Raw genomic sequence first — 6,843 nt, 5'->3', positions numbered from 1 at the left:
AAATAAGAATTACATTTACAGTATTTTATTTATTTTTTTTAAAAGGCATATTATGTGTTAGTGTATATATAATTTAAAGACATATTAGGTCCTACGGCTGTGACAGTATGCCATTTTTTCCTAGTGTCTCCAGATGTACCTTCCCTTCCCTGTGTTTCCTGTTTTCCCCCTTTCTAGCCTCTCTTCATTTCTCTATTTTGTGCCTCCTCGTCTCCTCGCTCCCCCGTCCTCCTGCCTGTGATCTGGAAATCGATCTCACACACCATCTTGAAGGACATCTCAATTCCTAAAATGCATCTCGAGGAGAGAGGAGAGAAGAGAGAGGAGGCTTGCCAAAGGAGCTTTGAGCGAGGATGCTCAAGTGTATCCTTTGAGGAAGTGTTTTTGGCACCTGTGATGTATAAAAGAGGCGTGACACACAGCTGGAATCTACAAACGATGGCAGGAGCAGGACTCTACGAATGTAAGTGTTCCTTTTGTGATCGTATTAATTATTTAATATGATCAAATGCAGATTGAAACTTTCTGCCCTTCGCCATTTGTGTAGCGCTTCGCTTGATATTTGTTTTATCGTTGGATAGGCTACACTCACTTCAAGTGCTGTAATTGTGACATGATGTTTACAAGTGCAAACAGCTGCTAATGTCAAAATATTAGATCAACAATGACATTCTCTTCTCAACACTAATTTGCTGTATTGCATGTTGTCATATAGTAGTCAACTGCCCATTATGTAGTCTGCAAATGTCATTCCAAAAGTATAGTCCCGTGACAACAGTTGTGGGGCTGTGGGCTACATTTGAGCTCAATTCTGCTTTGTCATTTCTTACAGGGACTGATGAAATGCTCACCCTTATCAGGCTGATCACCTGTTTACAGGCAAAAGGCACACAGCCAAAAAAGCCTGGGAGTGAATGTCTATGTAGACTAGTGCATGATACTAATATGTAGGTACTAACTGTTGTTGCTTTCAATATATGCTATTAATGTTCATTGCAACCTCAAGATGTTTCTACATGTCATTCTGGATTGTGCAGATATGATCTATAGCCTTGATATACTGGTGCCGATAGCTATTTTAATGATGTCTCCTGAAACTCGGAAATTTATGTGTGTTACGTGTGTGTATATAATATACAGTATATCACTCAATCATATACATATGATTGAGTGATATACTTTTCATACAAACATTTGTAATGCTTCACACAATAAAATATATAAAGGCTATGTGTGCGTTAAATTAAAAAAAATAAAAATGTATGACATTCGTAGGCTACATTATGCCATGTTGTGAATTGAATTAAAAGTAAATATATAAGTTGTCATAAACACTGTTATGCTCATCTGACAGATTAAATAAATACAATAAAATACAGCAGTAGGCTATAACAAAATGGACAGATGATGCAGCGGTGCCACACGTCATATTTAATTGACATAATTGACGTAGCTATAAAATGGCAGCTCCGAAGCAAAGATATCTCATTTTGTTAAATGCCTGTTGCCTCAATTCTCTCCTTGTGTCGCTTACTCGCCTCCTCCACTCGCATCTCTGGTCGGAGGGACTATGACGCGAGGAGAGGTGCAAGGCGAGGAATCGAGGAGGTCCAAACTGAGACATGAGAAAGGCCATCTGTTTCTCTCTGTGTTTGTCTGCCTGTGAGTCCGTTGGCATGTGCGTGGCTTCTCTTCCGCTCTCTCTCCTGGCTCCAGGCTCTGCTGCATCTACACACCTGGTCTCTATCAACTAATCATCCTGCCCAGTCTACTCACCTGCCTCTCATCACGCCATCAACCTGCAGTATATCTACTCCGGCTCTTCATCCATGCACAGCCAGATTGTTTCAGCCTCTGGGGTAGTTACTCTCAGCCAAAAGTCAGTGATTGTTAGTTTTCTGTCTGACTCTGCTCCGTGTGTGTGTTTTGCCTTGCTTTAATCTGTGTTCTTTATGCCTCAGGATCATCGCTTGCTTCCTGTTTGCTCCCTGCCAGTCTGCCAGCCACGCTTCCCTTCATTCTCCACTGCCCACGCCATATTCTCCACCATTACTTCCACACTCCTAGCCAGCTTTGGATTTCCAACTCTGGCTTTCATTCCATCATCATTCCCTTGTTCTCAATAAAAGCCTTTTTCATTCCCTGTCTTTTATGTCTATATAATTTTTATGCAAATAAATATGTATGACTCAAACTGTAATTTTACTACAAAAATTTACTACACCCACCTCTTCAGAAAGACGGGGGTGTAGCAACTACCAAATCAAATGTATTCTTTCTGTCCCTGCCTAATTACTCCACACCCAAGAGTAAAAATTAATTCATAAAATACTGGACAGTAGGCTACAGTACAGATAATGGCTTATTGTTTGGATGAACTTGAGTAATGAGTGTTAGAACACTTGTCAGGTAATTTAAGGCAAAACCTTTGCTCAATTAGTTTGACAGTGAAAGTGATTCCATTTCTTTAGAGAAATTAAGAGGCAGCTCTCACCATGCAAAGAAATAAATCAAAAGGTTTAGATGGGATACCACCTGAGTTTTATGTAGCATACTTGGATAAGCTAGGCCCATTACTTCTGGACATTATAACCTCAATCAATCAATCAATCAAACTTTATTTCTACAGCACCTTACAACAACCGAAACTGAACCAAAGTGCTGTACAACATTAAAAACAAGGGAAAAAAAAAACCTTGATAGATAAGGGCAGTTTTTGAGGGATGTGAATGTAGCCCTGATTTATTTTCTCTTCAATAAGGATAAGGACCCAACAGACTGTGCTAGCTATAGGCCACTAACTTTGTTAAATTCAGATCTTAAGATTTACGCGAAGGTGCTTGGCCGACGCATTCAGGATTATATGCCAGTACTAATCAACGTTGATCAGACAGGTTTTATATATTCAAGGCTAGCTGCTGATAATGGTAGATGCCTTTTCCATGTAATAGATGTTGCAGTAGACAAAAAAGCCCCAACAGCAGTGCTGTCCTTTGATGCAATGAAAACCTTTTATAGACTTGAATGGTCCTTTTTATGGTCTGTCCTGGAAACACTGGATTTTGGTGAGGGCTTTATACATATGATCAAGGTATTGTACTGTAACCCCTCGGCTCACTGAAAAATTATCCTACCTCTATTCCCTGTTACTAGATCTTCTCGCCAGGGGTGTCCACTGAGTTCAGCACTTTTTGCACTCTCTCTTTAACCTCTAGCCCAAATTATTCATCATTCCACTAATGTACAACCTATTTCCGTTCATGACAGTCACCACCAGGTGGCATTATATGCCAATGATGGTCTGGTTTTCATGGAAAACCCAACACAATCTATATCTAGTTTGCCATCCATTTGTGAGCGGTTTGGTTGTCTTTCTGGCTTTAAGATTAATTGGTCCAAATCTGTCCTTAGCCAACTAAAATGCAATTTGGCTCACCTGGGGTTCGAATCCAGCCCTTTGCTGCATGTCACCCCCCCCCCTTCTCTCTGTCTCTCTCTCTCTCCCCCTTTCCTGTCTGTCTTCGGCTGTACTCAATAAGGGCAGGAACCCCCCCCCCCCGAAAAATTTGTTTCTTGGAGTACTCTAGAAGAAAATATTGTATAACCATGGAACTTGCAGGATATCCCTTTTGCCAAGTAATGTCAACTGCGCTTCGGCTCAATTGTTTTCCATCTCATCCAGACCTGGCGCACAGATGAATCACAATGTAAGAATTCCTGTAAGTGGCATACACTTTCATATAACAACAAGGATCTGTTAATGGAAGGAGACCTATTTCATCCTCTCATTGGAGTAACAGTAGCATTCACCACTTAAATTACATTCATAATGACATGGGTTTGCACTCCTTACAAGATATTAGTGGTGCGTTCAATCTGCCGGGTGCCTCATTTTTCTTTTATTTGCAGCTCAGATCAGCTCTCAAAGCATGTGGTGTCCCATAGCAACAACCTTTGCCCATTCACCCACCATAAATTGGTTACTATACAGGAAAAACCAGGGGTATTGCGTCCACACTGTAACAATTCTTTCTGGAGGCTTCCTATGATAATCTACCACTAGACAAAGTATGGAGACGTGACTGCCCAGATCTAGACTCTGATTTCAATTGGGAGGGTGTTTGGTCAAGCATATAGGAGGCCTCTCGTAATCTTGATCATCAACAGATCCATTTTAACTATGCTCATATTCATCCTATTCATATTCATCTCAATAAACATTTAATCACAAAAATAATGAAATGTAGTAGTTTTGGAGCTTGATTCAGTTCTTAAATTATTTATAAAGCCCCAATTCATAACAGAAGTTATCTTATTGCACTGCTTCCTATAGAGCAGGTCTAGACCGTTCTCTTTATATATATATCTATATGATCCACAGTAGGGACTTAATGAAAGTATAATAGCACTAGAGTTCTCATGTAAGTACAATTTTGAATGGTGTGCTTGAGTTTTGCCTCTTGTGTGTTTGTGTAACCTTTTCCAGGTTCCATGGTGGAGAGAAGGTTGTGTGGCTCACGTCTGTTTGACGACACCTGAAGTTTCTCAACATCCTCATGGATCCATTCTTTATATGTTTCAATCTATTTATAATTTTGTCATCATGACTGTCCATACTGTAATTTTATTATGTTGGTCTATTCTTTACACATGACACATATTGCATGTTGTCCGTCCTGGGAGAGAGATCTGTTGCTCTTCCTGAGGTTTCTTCCATTTTTTCCCTGTTAAAGGGTTTTTTTGGGGGGAGTTTTTCCTCATCCGAATTGAGGGTCTAAGGATAGAGGGTGTCGTATGCTGCATAGATTGTAAAGGCCCCTTGAGGCAAATTTGTGATATTGGGCCATATATATTTAAAAATGAGTTGACTTGACATGCATTGGATATATTAGTCAACCCAAGAGTAGTAGTAGTTAAAATGAGGCTCTACCTCGACCAGATACAATGCTGTAATGCAGCTTACACATCATCATCAGTAATACTAATGGAATAATGTAGAATATGTAATAATATAACACTATGAATGGAACCATCCTGCATAATAACTACTTTTTCAGTAGTACTTTTTAATGCATTGCACATTTACCTGAAGTGCAGTATTTTTATATGTTGGTATTGCCACTTTTACTTAAAGGTTCTGTATACGAGATTTTTAGCAGTAATATAGCAGCAAACAACTATTTTCTATGTAAAGATATAGTGGAGTAATGGTGTGCTGAGCAGAGTATGACGTCACACTCCCCAGATGTGTGTTGTCTTCCAAGCTTCTCTGTTCTTTGTTTTGGTAGCCAGTCTGGTCGCACATGCATGTGATTTAAATGATATAAAGGCTGTTTCTTTTCTCATCTAACGTGGTGAATAAAGGATTTAAATAAATAAATAAATAAATAATTAAAAAAAAAATTATAATCATATGATCTGCTTAATGAGGTAGCTTAAGCATAGTGTTAACCATTCCTGCTGCAGCTTCCAGACCGTGGTCGGGAAGCGCAGGGAAGACTTGTTTTTGTAACACCCTACATTTTTACCCGGCAACTGGAAGGCAAGCCACAGGACCTTCTTAGGTATTGAGCAGCTGCAGTTTTTAGTCATGGACAGTGCCACTAGACAACTTCACTGCTAACCTTTCCCTCTGTTCCAATAGCCAACACCTGTCTGCTCTGAGCACAGCCATCGTCACTCTCTCTCTGCTCGCCCACTTTGCACTGCCCTGTTCCTTAAAGGAGCCATGCTACTTTTATAACAATAGAATATTGGGAGGAATTTATATATATAATAATACAATGGTATGAGAGGGTAATGACATGCAGCACCGGTCACCAACAGGATTTGAGCTGGGGATGTTCAAAACCGACCACTGTTATAGTTACATTGCATGCATCTCATTTACCCAAAGCCACCAGCACACACCAGTGCTGCTACTTTTAAGTAGGTAAAATATCTGAATAAACTCTCAAACCCACCTTTGATACTTCAGTACACCTTTCTGCAAATGCTGCTATACTTTTACTTAAAGGTGTCATGTGGAGTTTTCTTGTAAACAAACTAAAGTTAGTTTTAAATTCAGTGTTACTCACCAAAAGGCATTGAGGGTATCCTTGAGTGCTAACTAATGTATTGAATGCATTTCCTTCCTCATAAAAATAATGCAATGCTGTTTTTTAAAGTATTTTAAATCCAGCATTGTTTACATCCATGTTTACTCGCTAGCAGTCTAATTTTTTACTGCCTTTGCTTGCGCATTGCAGCATATCTTGGCATGTTACGACCACCTGTCGATCAGTGGAATAGTGTGAAACCATTGGCAGGAATGTGTATCGCATCACCCATGTGCAAGAGCGTGTGTACTTTAGATGAAGCATTGCGTTAGTTCACGCAGAACACAGAAGTCAAACACCCAAGCTGTAATCAGCTGATTGAATCCTTGTTCTAATCAGTCACACACAAATCACAGCCCATTCTCATAACAAGGAGGTCCATTTAATACATGACTCCCTCCTCAATGATTTCTGCTACACCAATTGTGCCTCACTCACTGCTGCTGCTGGCAAAGCTTTGAAGTCAAGGTAATGAAAGCTATAGGCTTCTACCCGCTATTCACATTACTCACCATCTCTGAACTCATCATATCTCATCTCGAGCCGGATGACAGACCTAAAAAATGACCTAAATCGAAGAGGACTGCATCCTTGAAACCCAAGATAATGAGCAAGGGACAGAAGGAGCGGCTGAAGAGAGTTGCAATATCTGCCGGAGCTCTCGCCTGGCAAGTAAAAATCCTCCATTGATTAAAAACTGGCCAGTGAGTAAGATCCTAGAAACTCTAAATAGCTGCAATATCTC

General features: G+C 40.0%; 1 long non-coding RNA gene across 1 annotated transcript; it reads left to right on the top strand.

Moving 5' to 3' along the window:
* Positions 1–732: 732 nt before the first annotated feature.
* Positions 733–2,147, top strand: LOC122881603. Its single transcript, XR_006379188.1, has 2 exons — positions 733–1,879; positions 1,962–2,147. It is a non-coding gene; the product is annotated as an uncharacterized LOC122881603 (long non-coding RNA).
* Positions 2,148–6,843: the final 4,696 nt, after the last annotated feature.

Source organism: Siniperca chuatsi, linkage group LG9 (genome assembly GCF_020085105.1).
Source record: "Siniperca chuatsi isolate FFG_IHB_CAS linkage group LG9, ASM2008510v1, whole genome shotgun sequence".
In the NCBI taxonomy this organism is placed as follows: Eukaryota; Metazoa; Chordata; class Actinopteri; order Centrarchiformes; family Sinipercidae; genus Siniperca; species Siniperca chuatsi.
Note: the sequence above shows the minus strand (reverse complement) of the source record. Positions and strands in the feature narration are given on the sequence as shown.